This window comes from Salmo salar, chromosome ssa20 (genome assembly GCF_905237065.1).
Source record: "Salmo salar chromosome ssa20, Ssal_v3.1, whole genome shotgun sequence".
In the NCBI taxonomy this organism is placed as follows: Eukaryota; Metazoa; Chordata; class Actinopteri; order Salmoniformes; family Salmonidae; genus Salmo; species Salmo salar.
In genome coordinates this window covers 77,599,544-77,620,068 of record NC_059461.1, presented here as the reverse complement: position 1 = coordinate 77,620,068, position 20,525 = coordinate 77,599,544, and the positions used below count along the sequence as shown (strand labels likewise).

Below are 20,525 nucleotides of genomic sequence, written 5' to 3'. Positions count from 1 at the left end.
TGTTCTAAGATAATCCCCGTCTAGGGGCCTGTCTGCTCCTCACTGTTCTCATAGGGGAGTTTACAACTAGATTTGATTTATGCTCTGGCTGCCTCGTACGGTGTTGTCCGTAGTCTTGACCCCCCCCACCGGCCTCGATGAGGCTCATCATGGGTCTGGGCTACTATTCCCCCCCCCTTTGTGCCTCGGGACCCCCCCCACCAGCGGGTGGTGTTGGTGTCCGATGCGCAAACGAAAAGATCGGACCCTATGTACGAGTTGTCAGCGGCCGCGTTGTTATGAGAATGGCTGTAACCTTTCAACCAAATCTCCTGGTGTTTGTGTTTCAAAAAGCTCAGTGGCTGTCGAGGCATGTCAGTCACAACGACATCTGTTTGGTGAGCAGGTTTAGGCTTAATGACTCTGTCTTTATCAAACTGTTTTGCGTATTTTTTGTGTGGAATCTGTCTGTTTAGGGGGTTATAGCCTAGGCTAACCAATTCCAATGCCTCATGTCTACCAAATAAGTCTAACTCTTTGCGTTCTTGTGTAAGTCATTCCACAACGCTACATTGGGGATGCCGCACTTGGCTGCAGTGTGTCCTGTGAACCGCATGCCTTCAATATCTTCAACTCGTGCGTTGCTTTACTGTACGGTGGTGCAAACGGAAGTACCCACACAGACTTTAACTAGCTAGCTTTTAGCTAATTGAAAGCAAAGCATATGTATGGAAAATGTGGGTTTGTCAGTTGCCACAAAGTTATAAACCCCACCTATTTGTAAAATATATCTAATTAAAATCTGAATATAAACCTTAACCACACTGCTAACCTTATGCCTAACCTTAAACCAAAAAGCATATTTTTGTTTTCATGAATCTTTACAATATAGCCAATTCTGGCGTTGTCTGTGGTAACTAGTGATAACTGCAAAGTAGCCTAAGTGGAAAATGTATTTCAGCTTGTTGTTGGAACACCTAATTCCCTACTTCAGTCAACCAGTCCATTTGGAATTTGTGTTAAAACTTGTCATTTGGCAAGGAATGTAGCTGGTTTATCCCATCAGTAGGATATGTAATTATAGGCATTTCTGTATGACTAATTGCAGCTTGTGTGTAGAGGGAATGCAAGGGAATTTATGGTGAACTGTTTGATGTTTGACTTGGTTTCTTTTTAGTTGTGCCCCGCGAATGCACATGTACAAATGGAACACTAGAGTCAATAATAATAGTTTTGACATCCGTTTGAGTACTCAATTACCAATGGCCATCCCTACAAGGGAGGGGGCAATTCAATGCCAAACAATGAGCTAAAGACTAAACATCCTTCTGAAAATACCAGGGTTGTGTTCAATAGGGCACCCTGTCAAAATCTAGGTTGTTATTGTTGGACAAGTGCAGGAAGTAAGAAGCCTACCTCCCCGTTTAATTATTCAGATAGTAACCTACCTCCCAGTTTTTATTCACTTTGAAAAGTTTTCTTCTTATTGAACATGACCCGGGCCATCTACCTATCAATCGCTGCTGTGATATGAAAGACTACAGTAGGAGAGCCTCTCCACACAGTCACTCTGAAGGAAGTAGTCTAAAACATCTGAATGTGTGGAACTACTGCTGACTGGTTCAGACTCTCCCTGTCTGCAGCAACTGCCAAGAATGTTTCAGGCACTATGACACTGCTGAGTATTGAGATTGGGCCTCAGCCTGCACCAGTCTACCAGAATCCACGGTATATCATCTAGGAGAGATTAAAAATGACATGAAGGCCTTGCATATACAATGACAGAATTTACACCACATCACTTTATGTAGCCTGGAATGCAGCATCCAAGAGATGTCTTACTCAAAACCCATATTTACATAGTCTGAAGTGACTATGTAACTGTTGCTATGCTAAAATGTCCTTGTTAGTGGATAGTGTTTTTTTTTTTTTGTATATTAAGTAACAACAACAGTGTGCAGTGGTTCTGCTGCCCTGTGTTCGGTTGTCATAGCGACTGGTGTCATTTCTCTTCGGTGGAAGCGTTGCCATTAGACGTGCAGGGGGGAAACCAGGGAGGATGAACTGTATAATGGTCATTTAGTAGCATTTTAGAACTGGTCATTTTTGACCACACTCTTGTGGTTTAGGATGATCCTTCATTTGGATTTGGCTAACTCTGTAATATAGATATGGTTAAGTAATGTAAAATATGGTTCTCTTGTCTCTCACTTAAGTCTTAGTCAGACATAGCCCAAAGTACCAATAAACGAATCAAAATACATAGCCATAGCCTGATTTGTATACTGTATGTTCTCTTCCTGGTCACAGGTGCGTGGTGTTGGCGAGCAAGTGGACCACCACCGACTGCACCTTCAGAACTGTAGATTCAGTAACTGTCACTGCATCTGCAGGACTTGTCTGAGAGTCTTGGCTGACCCTACGGAGTGTTGCAGTGTGCCCGCCCAGGGAGGGCGCCACCATGAGGCAGCTGAAGGGGAAGCCCAAGAAGGAGACGTCCAGGGACAAGAAGGAGCGTAAGGCGGCCATGCAGGAGGCCCGGTCACAGGTGGCCACAGTGGTTCTACCCACGCTGGCTGTGGTGGTGCTGCTCATCGTAGTCTTCGTTTACGTAGCCACCATGCCCAGGGCCATAGAGTAGTGGCTGGTTCCACATACCTCCCCTTGGCCCTAACCCCTTGATGTTAGCATGTCTGTCGGGTCTTAATAGGTATAAGCAGTGTCAGCGTTCTCCAACCCTGTTCCTCGAGAGCTACCTTCCTGTAGGTTCACTCCAAACCTACAGGACGGCAGCTGTCCAGGAACAGCGTTGGAGCGAACCTACAGGACGGCAGCTGTCCAGGAACAGCGTTGGAGAGCCCTGAGCAGTGTAGTACTAAAGCGTCCACCATATTGCTCCTATCTAATAGATCTCGGCCAAGGGGAAGGGTAGGGGTTGAATTGGGTCCTGCTCTAGGATGGCTGGGCCCCGCTGGGGATGTATGCCTCAGCCCTGCCTCCATGAACTGGGTCCCAATTTACCCAGAGACTTGCTGCACCCAAAGGATGACCCCCCCTGACTCCCAGCTTAATGTACTCATCCCTCATATAGCTGTTTTTTTTTTTTTTTTATTATTTTTTATCTTTATTTAACTAGGCAAGTTTTCAGGTCACTCATTTCATCCTCTCACCCACACTTCACTATCTCCTTGTGTCCTTGGACCTGCCATTTGTCTTAATTGAAGCTTCCTGCCAAGTGCCATTTTGCCATGAGAGAATTGAGCTGCAAAACTATCAAATTGAATGGAGAAGTATTACAGGAGTGGCTTCATAGGTGCCTTTTTGATGGATGAAGATGTGTGGCAACTAAGACAACCATGTTAGCTCAAGGGCAGAACTTTTATCCGCTACATCTCACTCATTCTGTAACGACAGTGGGATTCATGTTGGCTCTGGTGCGGTCTTACTTTCAATTTCCTGTTTACCAAAGGACTGTCAGTACACACCGTGCCAAGTTTGATCTGGGGATGTTTTATTCAGGTGAAAGGTTGAAGAAGCATTTAATTAAAGTGTGACAAAATGAATCTACTGGCATTGTTTAGCAATGTGTTTTTTAAGGTTACATGACAGAGAGCATTTGCCAGTTTTTCAGGCCAGTAGTCCAAGCTATGTCTGTAGAATGTATACATCCAAAAATGTGCGATTACAAAAAGAAATAATGTATTTTCACACGCCAGCAATTGGTCCTGTCTGTTCGAATAGTTGAAAGCAACTCAGGATTTTGTCCTGATTTGAATGTGGTATTTTTGTACTAGACAGATTGTGAATATGTCACACAGGAGAACATACTATATTCATGTACAATCCAAGCGCTACACACTTTGTACCTTTTTAAGTTATTGACAACATTGACTTTTGGGTCGCTCAGTATGACATCTGTGCAGATGCGAAAATATGTGCCTTATAACATTTGACAATTCCTCTTTTTCAGTTAATAAAGAACTGAAAACTGTTTGTTGCTTTAGTCCCCTCAAACTCGATTCTTTGATTTTTTTCCCATTGTTCCCCTCTATTCAGGGACTGGTTTAGACCTGGGGCACCTGGTGGGTGCAATTACCTCCTAGGGTAAGAATACCCCTGCTCTAGTCTATTTGGTGTAATTGTGTACCTTTGACCCATATGCAGTAATGCAGGCAGCCCAGTGGATCAGTAGGGTCACCTGGCATCCACTAGGGACACTAAAGAGCACAGTGTCCCTACTGTCCCCTAGGAGTACTGTATGTCTGTGTTGTCCCCCTGCCCCTGTTGCCCAAAGACTGACTTGCTTTGGATGAGGAATGTTTTTGAGAAACCCGAAGGTGTGCTCTGTCCCTGGTCATCACTCATTGTCTCTGTGGTGCTATGCAGAGCAGGATACATCCTTCAGTGAGGCACAAGAGATTGTATGTTTGAGATGTCTGAAGCTATCCTTAACATGTTGGGATTGAATTTGATAGTAGCTGTGACTAAACATGGAATAAGGAATAGACCTAGCCTATTTTATACATAAGAGCGGAGTTATATTGTGTGAGGACTCAGCTTTGAGGTACTTGTTATACAGCTGTAATTAACTGCATAGGGCTCATGTAAAACCAGCCTCTGGAAAAGTCTTTGAAAACATGGCCCATTCCTCATCATTAAAGACAGATTATGACAAGAGGCAAATTTAGCCTATCAGTTGGATTTTGCTTTGCCCTGTTATATAATCTGAGAGAGTGTGTAGGCAAGGATGAACAAGGGAAAGAACATGATCTAAGATTGAGTGCTCCTTAGAAGCTTCAGATGGAGCACTTGAAGCAAGGACAAAATCTGTAATATACTGAGACGGTGGTGAATCCTCTATTGTGTAGTAGATTGACGTTTTTTAATGAGTGGCTTTCTCCATAAATGTCAGCAGAGAAAAGGCTAAACTTACCAGTCTTGAGACCCCAACAAAAATCGTCTTTTCGTTTATGACTTTCATTTGTCTGCATGTCCAGCCCTTATATTTAGCCTCAGTGTTTTACCATTTTATTTTCAGGACAACCAGGGCTACAAGTTAAACAATTTGACAAGTTTTGACTAATGCATATATATTTTTTAATAGTCAGCCAATGCAAAAACCTGAATGTATTTATATGAATGCTGTATGTACATAAATTGTTTGGTCAGTGGGAAATGAATATCCAACTAGTCAGTGACAACTGTGCAGTTTGGAGTTTATTATAGGCACTATGTCCTTGGATTTCCTTTGATCTTCTTTGTAGGATAACCCCTTACCTTCTAACGACTTCTAATTAGCTTGTGAGCGTCAAAAACATGATACGTGCATGTTTGTGAGTCAGATTTTTATAGATCGCTTTTAGGTAACTCTACCCAGCCCCGGGCCGCTTAGGGATCTTCCCTTGTCCCACAAACACCGCTCTAGCTCGGCCCCTGTCAATCACAAAGCTGAAGCAGGAGACATAGACAAATCCAATGGTACAAATCTAATGGTACAACCCAGAAGTCTGTAGCTCAAACACACAATGTTTAAAAGGGGTTAGAAGTCCAAATCATGCCGGCGGTGTGTGGGACCCCTGTGAAATAGAGAAGGTTAAGCCGAGACACAAGCACCTCACACCATACCCCCTCCCTTCTTCCAACACACAGCAGCAACATGAAGTTAGTCTACTTCTATCTATCCACTATACAGCAAAAATACCCAGCAGACCATTACCTTGGAGAAGCGCTGTAGTCTAACAAGATGTCTGTTTGAATGGATCCAGCCTCTTCTCTAGTCTCCCCCCTTCCTGGTGTCTCATTAAAATTTGGAGGGAGACAGATGGTGCGGTGCAAGTCAAGCATGGCTGACTTCATATGTCAGCTTCTCTATCTCTGTGTGCTCTCTCTCACTATCCCCATACTTGCTGGGTTAGAGGTGTGGTGGTTTGGGGTAAGAAGACCAGAGTTTGGGGTCAAGTGCTTGAGAAATGTTAATTACTTTATTAGATAAAAATGCATCACATCTAAAAATATTAAAACATTTTTTTTACTAAGACCATGGAATGGTGTATACTGTTAATCTGAATAGTTTGAGGTGTACAGTAAGACCTCCGATATAAACACGTTAAGAATGGAGGTCATTCAGAACATTGAAATGTTCAAATCATTATGGAAAATATTGTGAATTTTTTCAAATGTATTTTCTCAGTCAACTGATCTCTCCCTCGAACAGGATATTATCTTAACCATCTGCCATCCTCCTTTTCTCCTCATTTGAGACCAAGCACGGAGACACTGATGAATAGTCACTGACTGACAGTATTGCATAGAGTGGTTCAGTGAAGGTTGAGTGAAATGCAGGTGTGTCGTAGACTTGTTAGGACAGAATGCCTTGAGGAGTTCAGCTACACCCCAACTTTGTCAGCGTTTGAGGAAACGACGTTTGAGGCGTCTCAGGCTCCAGGATTTGTCATTGTAACAAAATAAACAGTTGAGCTCTTTTCCAACCCTGCTCATGTCTTCATATGCCACACCTGCATTAAACGATTTCCCACCGCACTCAGCCTCCCAGTAACAACGTCCAGTCAAACCTTCTCTTCACAACACCTGAGGATAGTCGGCAAATCTCTCGGTGTAGATTCCGACGTTCCATATCCAGACATTGCACAGTTCTCCTGTTTTTCTGTCTTCAAAGAAGGAAGGCAGGCCCGAGGAAGAGACCAGGTGGGTTTTGTCATATTTTACTTTCTGGAGCAGGTTAGAATAATTAGGTTAAAGTTAGCTAAAATGCAAAATGAACTACTTTTGACGTTAATTTAACTTTTAGCCATGACCGATCAGTTGGGACAACTCTTCTATGGTATTATAGCGGTACGCAAACATGTTAGAGGTGCATGCCGCCACCCACTGTACAGGGTAGTATACGAGATCAAATAAAACAATAAGAGAAAAAGGGGGAGAGAAATCACATTCTTCCCAAATAATAAACAAATGACAATGAAACAACTGATTGCTACAGGCTCTCTGGTGCCTGAGAAAGAATAACATATTCAGACAGTATTCCTTACGTTTCAGCCGTGAAATCGTGGATACCCAAGAACCTTTCACCCGCAGATACGACGGCCAGTTTCTTGGACTCATTTGGCCAGTACAATTAATCACTTGCACAATAAAATGCCACGAAATCCACCTTGGCGATCAGTATATCCCTCAGCTGTTGAAGTGGGACCATTCTAGTCAATGAGACGGCAGATACGCGTGTGAACATGCATATAACACCGATATAAAGTCGTTTTTTCAACATGTGCTAAATAAACAGCTGCAAGCGGTCCTGCACACGTCAAGTTAACGCCTACAGCTGCTAAATATACTGTAATGAAACAGGCAGGGAGGTCTTGAAACGTGCTCACCAGCCAAGCACACGCACTGTCGTGGATGCAAGGTTCGATCACTTCTGACACCAATGTAATGAAACAGCAGGTCTCGAACCCTCGACCTTCTAGCCCGAAGTCCAGCGCGCTATCGACTGTGCCGCAAAAGCATGCTCGAGCGGCAGAGTCGATTTCCACGCTTATAAACCCAGGGTCGTTACACTACTCCCTCCTTTCAACACAGCCTTGTCTGCCGCCTCCTGGCGTGCCAGCGGGATACGGCGGGGACGCATCTTGATGGGTCAAGCATCACCTGTGTCGATCTCATGCTGCACCAGATGAGTCTGACCCACCTCTTCCTCACTCAGCGCAAAGCCGTCTCTGAATTCAAACAGCAACTGCCACGGAGGGATGTGTCGTGGAGGTAGCCGAGGGAATGTAACGCACAGCCGTAGGTGACAGGGGGCCTGGGGAAAAGTCACACAGATGTGGGGGGAGGGGGGGCAGCCATGAGTCTCTGCTGCTTTAACTGTTGGAGTAAAGGGTTTGTTGGGTTGAGTGAATGTGACATTAGGGGGGCCATGGTGACTGCCGGCCCTCCCTGGAAGCTCTGTGTTCCCCCATTTAGGTCTAACTGCCAGCCTGTGCGCCTAAGAAAGTCCAACCCCAGGATGCAAGGGTCCTGCACAGCCGCCACCCACACAGGATGACGCACAGACCTGCCCCCTACTGTCAGAGTCATTATTCCCTTCCCTTTCATGGGTGCCAGCTCACCTGTGACTGTGCGGAGCTGCACAGTTGTGGGTTCACACTGAGTCCAACCTGGCACAATATCCGGCCTCACCAGGGTTACTGTGGACCCAGTGTCAACCAGGGCAGAGCAGGGAACACCCTCCACAGTGACAGGGACATGACAAAAGTCTCCAACACAGGTCCGGCCCATCACAACGACAGGCTCCATCCGCTTGCCCTCGTCTGCTTCTGGGGGAAGTGGAGCCTTGCTTCCCCGTCTGGGCCGGTGGGCTCCTCCTGAAGAAGATGGTGGTTGGGAAAGAAAGCCAGGGGTCCACACTACCCGGTCTATGCGGACCCCGAGCCGTTTCCCTGAGCTCTGGGGGACAAGGGGCAACCCCTGCGCAGATGGCCTGGCTGGCAACAACCCCAGCAGACCCTGGGACTAGGGTAGCGACACAGCACGCTATGAGTTCTGTCATTTCAGCCACCCATGCAGGCTTTTCCAGGTCTGGGCTGCTCTGCCCCCCAGCCCGCACAGAGGGTCTGTCTCCCTGCACCCCCACCAAAGCCCCAGCCCACACCAGCTCCCTCTCCAAAGCTATCGGCAATGACTCAGGATGAGCCAGCTGGGTCTGTATGCGCAGCTCCGTAGGAGAGCGCCTGTATGAACTGGTCCCGTGCTAGCTCGCTCTGCACGGAGGGGGGCATGTGAGCATATGCCGGCCGAGAGAGGCTCTTAATGTCATTAGCTAGCACCCGTAGAGGCTCTCCAGGCTGCCTGCGTCTATTACTCAGTTCGGAGCGCAGCAGCCGGGCTGTACATACAGTCCATAGCGCCTCCTCAGTGCTCCCACTGAAGCACCATAATCACGTCTGTCCTCGGGGCTAATCAATATCAAACAGGCCAGAGCATCATCCGTGATCATCCCCTAAAATGAGCTAACAGTTCAAACTGAGCATGAAAAGCTTCCCAATCCGCCTTACCGGAATACGTCGGGGTCTTAACAGATACGGACACAGCCGGGAGCTGGGCGCCGCCATGTTTGTTTACATCCTGAGCCCCAGATTCCTCGTCGACGTCACCCCTTCGGTCCGCCCACCAGAATCCGCGCGAAGCACAGTCAATGAAGCACTCATGCCCGCTTCAGCAACCATCACTCTAACGTCCTCCCTCAAGCGGCCTCTGGGCTCCGACGTCCTGGCGATCTCCTCAGCCAGATCCTCCGACGTCCATGCACACGCACCTCCTTGGCCATAATCGTCCCCTACCTCCACCTTCACTTTTGGATTCCCTCGAAGCATTTTCAACCCCCGTTCTCACCTATGGTAGCTAGCCACAGAAGTCAGCTAGCTAGCACATCAATTAACATTGGCTGCAGTATTCCGAATTTACTAGGTGGTCATGCAATAAACGTTTTGGATAATTCCCCTTAAATGAATTCTTTAAATCAAATCAAATTGTCTTTGTCACATGCACCAAATACAACAGGTGTAGACCTTACAGTGAAATGCTTACTTACAAGCCCTTAAACAACAATGCAGCTACAAAAAAAAAAAAAAAGTAAATAATTAAAGAGCATCAGGAAAATAACAATAGTGAAGCTATATACAGGGGGAGTACAGGTACAGAGAATGTGCGGGGGCACTGGTTAGTCATATATACATATAGGTAGAGATATTAAAGTGACTATGCATAGATAGAGTAGCAGAAAATAGTCTGGGTAGCCATTTGATTAGATGTTCAGTAGTCTTATGGCTTGGGGGTAGAAGCTGTTTAGAAGCCTCTTGGACCTAGACTTGGCGCTCCGGTACCGCTTGCTGTGCGGTTGCAGAGAACTGTAGTTGTGGCTCCACTGGCAATCCCAGCCTAGGAATGCTGAAGCCCCTGAAGTGAAAACGAAAACCTTCTCCATGGTTAAAGAGTATGTGTTCCCCCCTGAAAAAAGGAAAGGGGGGGACATTAAAGTGCATAAGTAACACTTGTTGGAGAACACAATACTCTTAAATTAAATCCAAACTACTTTCACTTATCTATTACATTCTTAGGGGGCCCATGGAAGAATAAGGTTACAAAATGCTTTCCCACAGTTGTGAGAGTGATTAGGTGATGTTTTACTGATGTGGGCCGTGTTACTTCAATGATCATGGTTTTGCATCTAACCTTCCACCTCCAGCAGCCAGTCGCTCCAGAAACATAGAACTCTTCTCTATTGCTCTTTAATTGGTACCAGGTGGGGAGCGCTCTGCTTTGAAGAGAGAAGCTATGTCTTTGGCCAAATGAGGTTTCTCAGCGTAGATGAAAACCTCTGAAGAGGCTTGAGTGTCTATTCATGTAAGGCAGGAGACCTAGACACTCCAGACCCTCTTTGAATCTATAAAGTTTTAAAAAAGTATGAATTTGCCCTGAAGAATTGAACTAAACTTGAGATTCCTTAGATATATGGAAACTCACTACTCAAGAGCATCCCGTATCCTGCTTTCTAAGTAGAACTTTGTGGCTGACTCCACCAGGGCATCCCACTCCAATGTACGAATGTATCGCACTGGACCCAACATGACCACTTCCTGTGCCTCGTCAACAGTTTGTGCTAACTGGATCTTAGATTGTTTATTGAACTGTGTTTTGGGACAAATTAGCAAAATAATAAACTGATTATCACCACCCTTAAAGATTGTCTGCCAACAAAAATAAACCAAATCCATGTGGAAAAGTTCTCATGAACTACAAACTTAGTGCAAATTAACAGTAACATAACATCCATCACAGTATAAAGTACTTACCTTCTCCAACTTCTCTCTGAAGTCATATTCCGCAATTTCTTTCAGTTCTGGCACAGGAGGTTTTAGGCCACACACTTGCCTGTATAGCCTCTCTGAAAAAATGGTGTCTCTACACCCCCATGTACCAGACAGACAGCAATCATGCGGCCCACCTGCTTGTATACGCCATCATAGAGTGCTGTCATACAGAAGACAAACAGTAAATAAAGGACACATTACATACAAAAACCAAATGTCTTACTCAAGTCATATATTTATCGCCATAAACAAACATGTCTTTGTTGGTGTAAAAGTGTAACTCACCTTGAGAGTTGCAAGAAAGGCATTTTTGTCAATCAGGTCCCTCAAATATTGCAGAGGAATGGATGGCACTCATTAGCAGCTGGGGAAATTCTCATGAGGGACCACCCTCATCAGCTGCCCCTTTACCGTCAGCATCCCTAAAAAACGTGTCAATTTTTGCCTCCTGATTAAAGCGGGCTCTCTTGAAGCCTCTCATTGCACAATCATAAACGTTGTCCCTCACCACGTTCATTTGGTTGGCATCTCATTAACTTCAGCAGTGTTTGGAGGTCAACACTAAAAGAGATATTCAGAATAACAAAGCTCAGATACTTCCCACAATTCATCTGTAACAACAAGACATTTAATTATTTACAGAGATGACTTACTCATTGTCATCACCAACATCAACAGAAGAGTGTGGTGAAGGTGGACGATAAGCCTCAGGGAATGGTGGAGGGGAGGCCACAGGAAGTGGTGCAGAAGATGGGGGGGCCACAGGAATAGGTGCTGCCACAAGTGTAGCCTCGTTTGTAGAAGTAGTCTGTAAAAGGTCATTTAAAGGCTTACACATTTCAAAAACGTGAGTGCTCGAACAGCCTCCGGTCCAAGGTCGTCGTTCCCAGCCACCAAGTCCTTCATCTTTACATCCAGAGCCAAGTCTGACATGTCAGAATATAATGGTGCATGTGACAGATTGAAGTGTCTGGGAAATTTGTAACAATGGACAGAGATGAGGTAATGTATATCATCATAGTCATTTTAAAGTCCCGTCTTGATTATAGTCATTCTAAATTGTTTGATTGGTATGAAACTGGAAACCATGCATATAAAGTCTGTAGTTTATAGCATTACGCCCAAGAACAACTGAACTTAGACGACGTTTGAGTGTTGATCAGGACACATGTTGAATATCTGCCATCTGAGACACACTGAAAGCACTGGACATCAGAAACCTGTTGCTCTTGAGTGATGGCATAACAAGGTGCACCTCTAGCTCCTCTCCAAGTCCGAGGAGCCGGTGACCAGAACTGGCTGTAACAATAATACACTGCGTTTAGGCTACTTAATGTATTGTCACACCGCCCGCCCCCCTCATTCCAAAAACACTTTACAATTATAGTAACTGTCACAAATTGTGGCCAAGTAATGTTTTTTTAATATTGGATTTTAAGGCCAAGATATAAATAGAAATGTTGACCAAGAACAAATACAATGGGCAGCAGGAGAAGGAAGAGGGGAAAAACCAACAGTAAACCCAACCACACCCACTACAATGCTGCTTACCTTGTTGTGCATGCCAGCCAGACGAACGAATCTCCTGAATGAACTGCGATTCCTGTTAAAACTGTGCCATAGTACTAACGTTAACGTTCCTGGTTCTGAAGTTGTTCATTTCTGCACCATAGGCTTAGATTAAATATTAACATTTCAAAGGGTATTCAAAAGTAATATCTGTACTGTTGGAAAGCTGGTATGTTGTAGATTTTAGTAATGTTTTTACAGGGTTGTCTTAGGTCAAATGAGCTTTATGTGAGTTTTGTAAATGTTTTCATGCTAATCGCGAGCTAGCACGGCTAAGGCTAGGTGGCATTGCAATTATAGCTAGCCAGCCTGAAAATACAAAAAATGCCTAAAAATACAAAAACATGTTTCACGTCACTACTCCTCGACAATAAATCACCTTTATGTAGCTAGCTGGGCTGTAAAAATGTTACAAGACTGCGCCGTTCACTGCGGCAATGGCTGGGGTGTGCGGATCAACTTTATCATTCATAGTAGTATTTAAAAATAATCAACCTTGTTAACGTGGACTCAAGGGCATCAAGTTCAGGATTATCAGAGAGCAGAAGCCAAGTGCAGTCATTTAGGGTCTATTTGCAGCGGATAAGGAAGTGCCATCTTCAATTGGATGTTGTTGCATCAAACTGACTGTACACTGATTATTGAAACCTGTTTGAAAGGAGGAGCTAGGGAAATTGGCTAGTAAAATTAGCATATTAAGGAACGCATTAAGTTACCGTGTGTAGGTGTATATTTAGCAGCTGTAGGCCTCAACTTGACGTGTGCAGGACCGCTTGCAGCCGTTTATTTAGCACATGTTGAACCGCCTGCATGCACATTTGCGTGCGCTTAACGCCTACACAATTTTTTTGGTGTAGATGGCCAAGGAAGATGCACATAACTTCCCCAACATCCCCTCCCAAATTGATATAGAACCTTCACAAAAACACATGGAGCAACTGCGAAAAGAAATGGCTGAGAATATACTAAAAATGTCTGGTATGTAATGACATTTTGTCACGCCCTGGCCATAGAGAGGGTTTTATTCTCTATTTTGGTTAGGCCACGGTGTGACTAGGGTGGGCATTCTATGTCCTTTTTTCTATGTTTTGTATTTCTTTGTTTTGGCCGGGTATGGTTCTCAATCAGGGACAGCTGTAGATCGTTGTCTCTGATTGGTAGCCATACTTAGGCAGCCTGTTTTCCTTTGGGTTTTGTGGGTGGTTACTTTCTGTTTAGTTGATGTTCCTGACAGAACTGTTTGGCTGTCGTTTGTGGTTTTGTTTAAAGTGTTCTATTAACATTATATGATGAGCACTCAACACGCTGCGCCTTGGTCTACTCCCTTCGACGGCCGTTACACATTTAATTCAAAGTAAATGTAAATTCTTTATTTTTATGTAGTTGTGTGGGACAGCCATATGTTCAGTTCATGCCTATGTTTTCAGAGTTCAACAAAGCCAACAACTGCTTCATGTGTGCCACTGATAAAGAACCTGGATGTGGCCCAAAGACTGACTGGGTTAGTAAGTAACATGTAAGACAATTTATGATATAACACAATGGATGGCTAATTTGTCATACTGCATTGATATTTGATATTATTTGTTTTGTTTTAGATGGCATGCAAAACATTCAAACGGTGGTTCCATGTGCTGTGCCTAGGAATGAAGACAAAAGAGTTCAACAGAGTAAAGAACACAAACTGGAAGTGCAGTCTTTGTTGTTGAAAATGTATGCTATACCCCATCCACACAGGCTCTGAAATGTACATCAACCAGGGATAAAGAGAAAGTTAACACTGAAATATTTCGTACTTATTTGAAGTAAAATGTCTGTTCACATGTTGGGAAAGATTAAAGGTCTACAATTTCTGTTTAGTTTGTTAATATAACATTTTTATTCATTGATTTCCTGGCCACCATTACTGTGGTTACATGTTCAGGATATGTATTGACCAGCAAACCCACTGCAGCCTAGCTCACTCTCTATCCCTGCGTTGGACAATTAATAACATGACTCTTTGTACTTTGCCATTTTCCTTTATGGTTAATATTAACGATGAAGGGAGATATTATGTCTCTCTCCTATTGTGTACCACTGTTAAATACTGTGGAAAAATAAGTACTTAGAACTACCAATTATTATTGATAAATATTAAAGAAAAGGGTAAACACAACACTGGACTAAACCCCCTAATTGTCAAACTAATATTAATGTACAACAATATAGAAGATACATGACTAGAGGTTATGCATTATGGGTGTAGATCCACTGCACGCTTCTTAGGTGTGTAATTGACATGACCAAGGAGCTATTGCAATTTAAAACTATGAAAAATGTATATTACACCGCGTGATTTCACAGTACACAAACAAGAGTGAGCTAGAAGGGTAGTAAGTGGACATTCTGAACCTTGTTTGAAGTCAGTAGGTCACATGACCAAGGAGCTATTGACATTTTAAATTTGGAAAAATTAATGTAAAATCTTGTGAGATAAATGGACAAACTAATGGGTGTGCAATATAGAAGGGTAGTCAGTGGACATTGACCCTTGTTTGAAGTCATTAGGCCACATGACCAAGGAGCTGTTGAAATTTTAAATTTGGAAAAATGTATGTAAAATCATGTGAGATGAAAATAGACAAACTAAAGTGTGTGCAATGTGTAGGCCCACTGAGTGGACATTCTGAACCTTGTTTGAAGTCAGTAGGTCACATGACCAAGGAGCTATTGAAATTCGAATGTAAAAAGAAGTTTGTACTTTGTTTACGCTCCTTAACTAATTCAACTAGCAATACAAAATGCCGCTCAGATTTCCACATGTTTATTAGCTTTGGAAAGCGAATAAAAAAATAAGGGCACAGACCTGTTTGGGCACAGACCTGGATAGTATGACAGAAGTCTGCAGTAGATTGCATCTCCGCCCCCTTTGGCAGTTATATCTCGTCGGAAGATGTTATGGTTAGGGATGGGGATTTCAGGATTTTTGGTGGCCTTCCTAAGCCAATATTCAGACACAGCTCGGACATCAGGGTTTGCGGAGTGTGCTAAAGCAGTGAATAAAACAAACTTAGGAAGGAGGCTTCTAATGTTAACCTGCATGAAACCAAGGCTTTTACGGTTACAGAAGTCAACAAATGAGAGCGCCTGGGGAATGGGAGTGGTGCTGGGGGCTGCAGGGCATGGGTTAACCTCTACATCACCAGGGGAACAGAGGAGGAGTAGGATAAGGATACAGCCAAAGGTAATAAGAACTGGTCGTCTAGTGCGTTGCGTTCTGAACAGAGAGTAAAAGGTGCAGATTTCTAGGTGCGGAAGAATAGATTCAATGCATAATGTACAGACAATGGTATTGTAGGATGTGAGTACAGTGGAGGTAAACCTAGGCATTGAGTGTCTCTCGAGGCACCTGTTAAGACAGGTGAGGTCACCGCATGTGTGGGGGTGGAACAAAATGGCTATCTAAGGCATATTGGGCAGGGCTGGGGGCTCTACAGTGAAATAAGACAATCACTAACCAAAATTGTATTTTATTTATTTGTATTTAACCAGGTAGGCTAGTTGAGAACAAGTTCTCACTTGCAACTGTGACCTGGCCAAGATAAAGCAAAGCAGTTCGACACATACAACAACACAGAGTTACACATGGAATAAACAAACATACAATCAAAAATACAGTAGAAAAATCTATATACAGCATGTGCAAATGAGGTAGGATAAGAGAGGTAAGGCAATAAATAGGCCATGGTGGTGAAGTAATTACAATATAGCAATTAAACATTGGAATGGTAGGATGTACAGAAGATGCATGTGCAAGTAGAGATACTGGGGTGCAAAGGAGCAAGATAAATAAATAAATACAGTATGGGGATGAGGTAGATAACAGCAATTGACAAGGCATATTGACATTAGGGAGAGGCATGTGTAGCCGAGTGATCATAGGGTCCAATGAGTAGCACTAGATGAGTCAGGGAGCCAGGGTTGCACATTCAAGTGGATGCAAATGTTATACCTGAGGAAGTAGATGAAGTGTTTGGTGCACGTCGACAGACTTGTATGGTAAATGGGGTAAGGAAACCCACTTCATCCATATTATTTCCAGAGCCGACTGTTTGGCCTACCACCCAGGACAATGGATCGGATCCCAGCCGGCAACCCAAAACAACGACGCCGTAGAAGAAGGGGCGGTGTTCTGGTCAGGCGCCGTAGACGGGCACATGGCGCACCGCTCCCGAGCATACTACTCGCCAATGTCCAGTCTCTTGACAACAAGGTAGCCGAAATCTGAGCAAGGGTAGCATTCCAGAGAGACATCCGAAACTGTAACGTTCTTTGTTTCACGGAAACATGGCTCACTCGAGACACGCTATCTGAGTCGGTACAGCCACCTGGTTTCTTCACGCATCACGCCGACAGAAACAAGCATCTCTCTGGTAAGAAGAAGGGCGGGGGTGTATGCCTTATGATTAACGAGACGTGATGTGATCATAACAATATACAGGAACTCAAGTCCTTTTGTTCACCTGACTTAGAATTCCTCACTATCAAATGGCGACCGCATTATCTAACCAAGAGAATTATCTTCGATCATAATCACAGTCGTGTATATCCCCCCCCCCAAGCAGACACATCGACAGCCCTGAAGGAACTTCATTTGACTCTATGTAAACTGGAAACCACATATCCTGAGGCTGCATTTATTGTAGCCGGGGATTTTAACAAGGCTAATCTGAAAACAAGGCTCCCCAAATTCTATCAGCATATCGATTGTGCTACCAGGGGTAGCAAAACCCTGGATCATTGTTATTCTAACTTCCGCTACGCATATTAGGCCCTCCCCCGCCCTCCCTTAAGAAAAGCTGACCACGACTCCTTTTTGTTGCTCCCAGCCTATAGACAGAAACTAAAACAGGAAGCTCCCGCCCTCAGGTCTGTTCAACGCTGGTCCGACCAATCAGATTCCATGCTTCAAGATTGCTTCGATCACATGGACTGGGATATGTTCCGCATTGCGTCGAACAACAACATTGACGAATACGCTGATTCGGTGTGCGAGTTCATTAACAAGTGCATCGGTAATGTTGTAACCACAGCGTCAATAAAAACATTCCCCAACCAGAAACCGTGGATTGATGGCAGCATTCGGGCAAAACTGAACGTGCGAACCACTGCTTTTAATCAGGGCAAGGTGACCGGAAACATGACTGAATACAAACAGTGTAGCTATTCCCTCTGCAAGGCAATCAAACAAGCTAAGCGTCAGTATAGAGACAAAGTGGAAGTCACAATTCAACGGCTTAGACACGAGAGGTATGTGGCAGGGTCTAAAGTCAATCACGGACTACAAAATAAAAACCAGCCCCGTCGCGGATCACGATGTCTTGATCCCAGACAGACTGAACAACTTTTTTGCTTGCTTTGAGGACAATACAGTGCCACTGACACGGCCCGCTACCAAAACCTGCGGCTCTCCTTCACTGTAGCCAACGTGAGTAAAACATTTAAACGTGTTAACCCTCGCTAGGCTGCAGGCTCAGACGGCATCCCTGGCCGCGTCCTCAGAGCATGCGCAGACCAGCTGGCTGGTGTGTTTACAGACATATTCAATCAATCCTTATCCCAGTCTGCTGTCCCCACATGCTTCAAGAGGGCCACCATTGTTCCTGTTCCCAAGAAAGCTAAGGTAACTGAGCTAAATGACTACCGCCCTGTAGCACTCACTTCCGTCATCATGAAGTGCTTTGAGAGACTAGTCAAGGACCATATCACCTCCACCTTACCTGACACCCTAGACCCACTCCAATTTGCTTACTGCCATAATAGGTCCACAGACGACGCAATCGCCATCACACTGCACACTGCCCTAACCCATCTGGACAAGAGGAATACCTATGTAAGAATGCTGTTCATCGATTACTGCTCAGCATTTAACACCATAGTACCCTCCAAACTCGTCATTAAGCTCGAGACCCTGGGTCTCGACCCCGCCCTGTGCAACTGGGTCCTGGACTTCCTGACGGGCCGCACCCAGGTGGTGAGGATAGGTAACAACATCTCCACCCCACTGATCCTCAACACCGGGTCCCCACAAGGGTGCGTTCACAGCCCTCTACTGTACTCCCTGTTCACCCATGACTGCGTGGCCATGCATGCCTCCAACTCAATCATCAAGTTTGCAGACGACATTACAATGGTAGGCTTGATTACCAACAATGACGAGACGGCCTACAGGGAGGAGGTGAGGGCCCTCGGAGTGTGGTGTCAGGAAAATAACCTCACACTCAATGTCAACAAAACAAAGGAGATGATCGTGGACTTCAGGAAACAGCAGAGGGAGCAGCCCCCTATCCACATTGACGGGACAGTAGTGGAGAGGGTGGAAAGTTTTAAGTTCTTCGGTGTACACATCACGGACAAACTGAAGTGGTCCACCCACACAGACAGCATGGTGAAGAAGGCGCCAGCAGCGCCTCTTCAACCTCAGGAAGCTGAAGAAATTCGGCTTGTCACCAAAAACACTCACAAACTTTTACAGATGCACAATCGAGAGCATCCTGTCGGGCTCTCCAGAGGGTAGTGAGGTCTGCACAACGCATCACCGGGTACAAACTACCTGCCCTCCAGGACACCTACACCACCCGATGTCACAGGAAGGCCAAAAAGATAATCAAGGACAACAACCACCCGAGCCACTGCCTGTTCACCCCGCTAACATCCAGAAGGCGAGGTCAGTGCAGGTGCATCAAAGCGGGGACCGAGAGACTGAAAAACAGCTTCTATCTCTAGGTCATCAGACTGTTAAACAGCCATCACTAACATAGAGTGGCTGCTGCCAACATACTGACTCAACTCCACCCACTTTAATAATGGTAAAATTGATGTAATCAATTTATCACTAGCGACTTTATATTATATGTTTACTTACCCTACATTACTCATCTCTTATGTATATACTGTACGCTATCCCGTGTGGCTCAGTTGGTAGAGCATGGTGTTTGCAACACCAGGGTTGTGGGTTCGATTCCCAGGGGGGACCAGTACGGAGAAAACATTTATGAAATGTATGCATTCACTACTGTAAGTCGCTCTGGATAAGAGCGTCTGCTAAATGATAAAAATGTAAATGTACTGCATCTTGCCATCTGATGTAATTAAATGTATCACTAGCCACTTTAAACAAGGCCAATTTATATAATGCTTTCATACCCTGCATTGCATACCCAATATATAATGCTATATTGCTCATCTCATATGTATATACTGTACGCTATACCATCTACTGCATCTTGCCATCTTGATGTAATGTATCACTAGCCACTTTAAACAATGTCCCTTCATATAATGTTTTCATACCCTGCATTGCTCATCTCATATGTATATACTGCACTCTATTCCATCTACTGCATCTTGCCTATGCCGTTCGGCCATCACTCATTTATATATTTTTATGTACGTATTCATATTCATTCCTTTACACTTGTGTGTATAAGGTAGTTGTTATGAAACTGTTAGGTTATATTACTTGTTAGATATTACTGCATGGTCGGAACTAGAAGCACAAGCATTTCGCTACACTTGCATTAACACCTGCTAACCATGTGTATGTGACAAATACATTTGATTTGATTTGTCTCTCATTTCTCATGTTAAACTAGGCTTTATGATATACCCTATAATAGCTTTTGCACACAATCCCCTCCAGTGTTATAAATGCAAAAGATTTGGGCATGTATCAAGTGTTTGCAGACAGAAATTATATCATATACCAGTTGAGGTTATATTTATTTATTTTACTAGGTAAGTTGACTGAGAACACATTCTCATTTACAGCAAATACCTGGGGAATAGTTTCAGGGGATAGGAGGGGGATGAAAGAGCCAATTGTAAACTGGGGATGATTAGGTGGCCGTGATGGTATGAGGGCCAGATTGGGAATTTAGCCAGGACACCAGGGTTAACATCCCTACTCTTACGATAAGTGCAATGGGATCTATAATGACCTCAGAGAGTCAGGACACCCGTTTCACATCCCATCTGAAAGACGGCACCCTACACTGGGCAGTGTCCCCAATCACAGCCCTGGGGCATTGGGATATTTTTTAGACCAGA

General features: G+C 44.4%; 2 long non-coding RNA genes across 2 annotated transcripts; one reads left to right on the top strand and one right to left on the bottom strand.

Moving 5' to 3' along the window:
- Nucleotides 1–9,728: 9,728 nt before the first annotated feature.
- On the bottom strand, nucleotides 9,729–13,460 carry LOC106581326 (uncharacterized). Its single transcript, XR_006761100.1, has 5 exons — nucleotides 12,417–13,460; nucleotides 11,519–12,164; nucleotides 11,151–11,426; nucleotides 10,848–11,025; nucleotides 9,729–10,002 (listed from the first exon to the last, which is right to left on the bottom strand). It is a non-coding gene; the product is annotated as an uncharacterized lncRNA (long non-coding RNA).
- Nucleotides 13,461–13,748: 288 nt separating this feature from the next.
- On the top strand, nucleotides 13,749–14,293 carry LOC106581328 (uncharacterized). The gene is made up of 2 exons (XR_001323074.2): nucleotides 13,749–13,935; nucleotides 14,033–14,293. It is a non-coding gene; the product is annotated as an uncharacterized lncRNA (long non-coding RNA).
- Nucleotides 14,294–20,525: the final 6,232 nt, after the last annotated feature.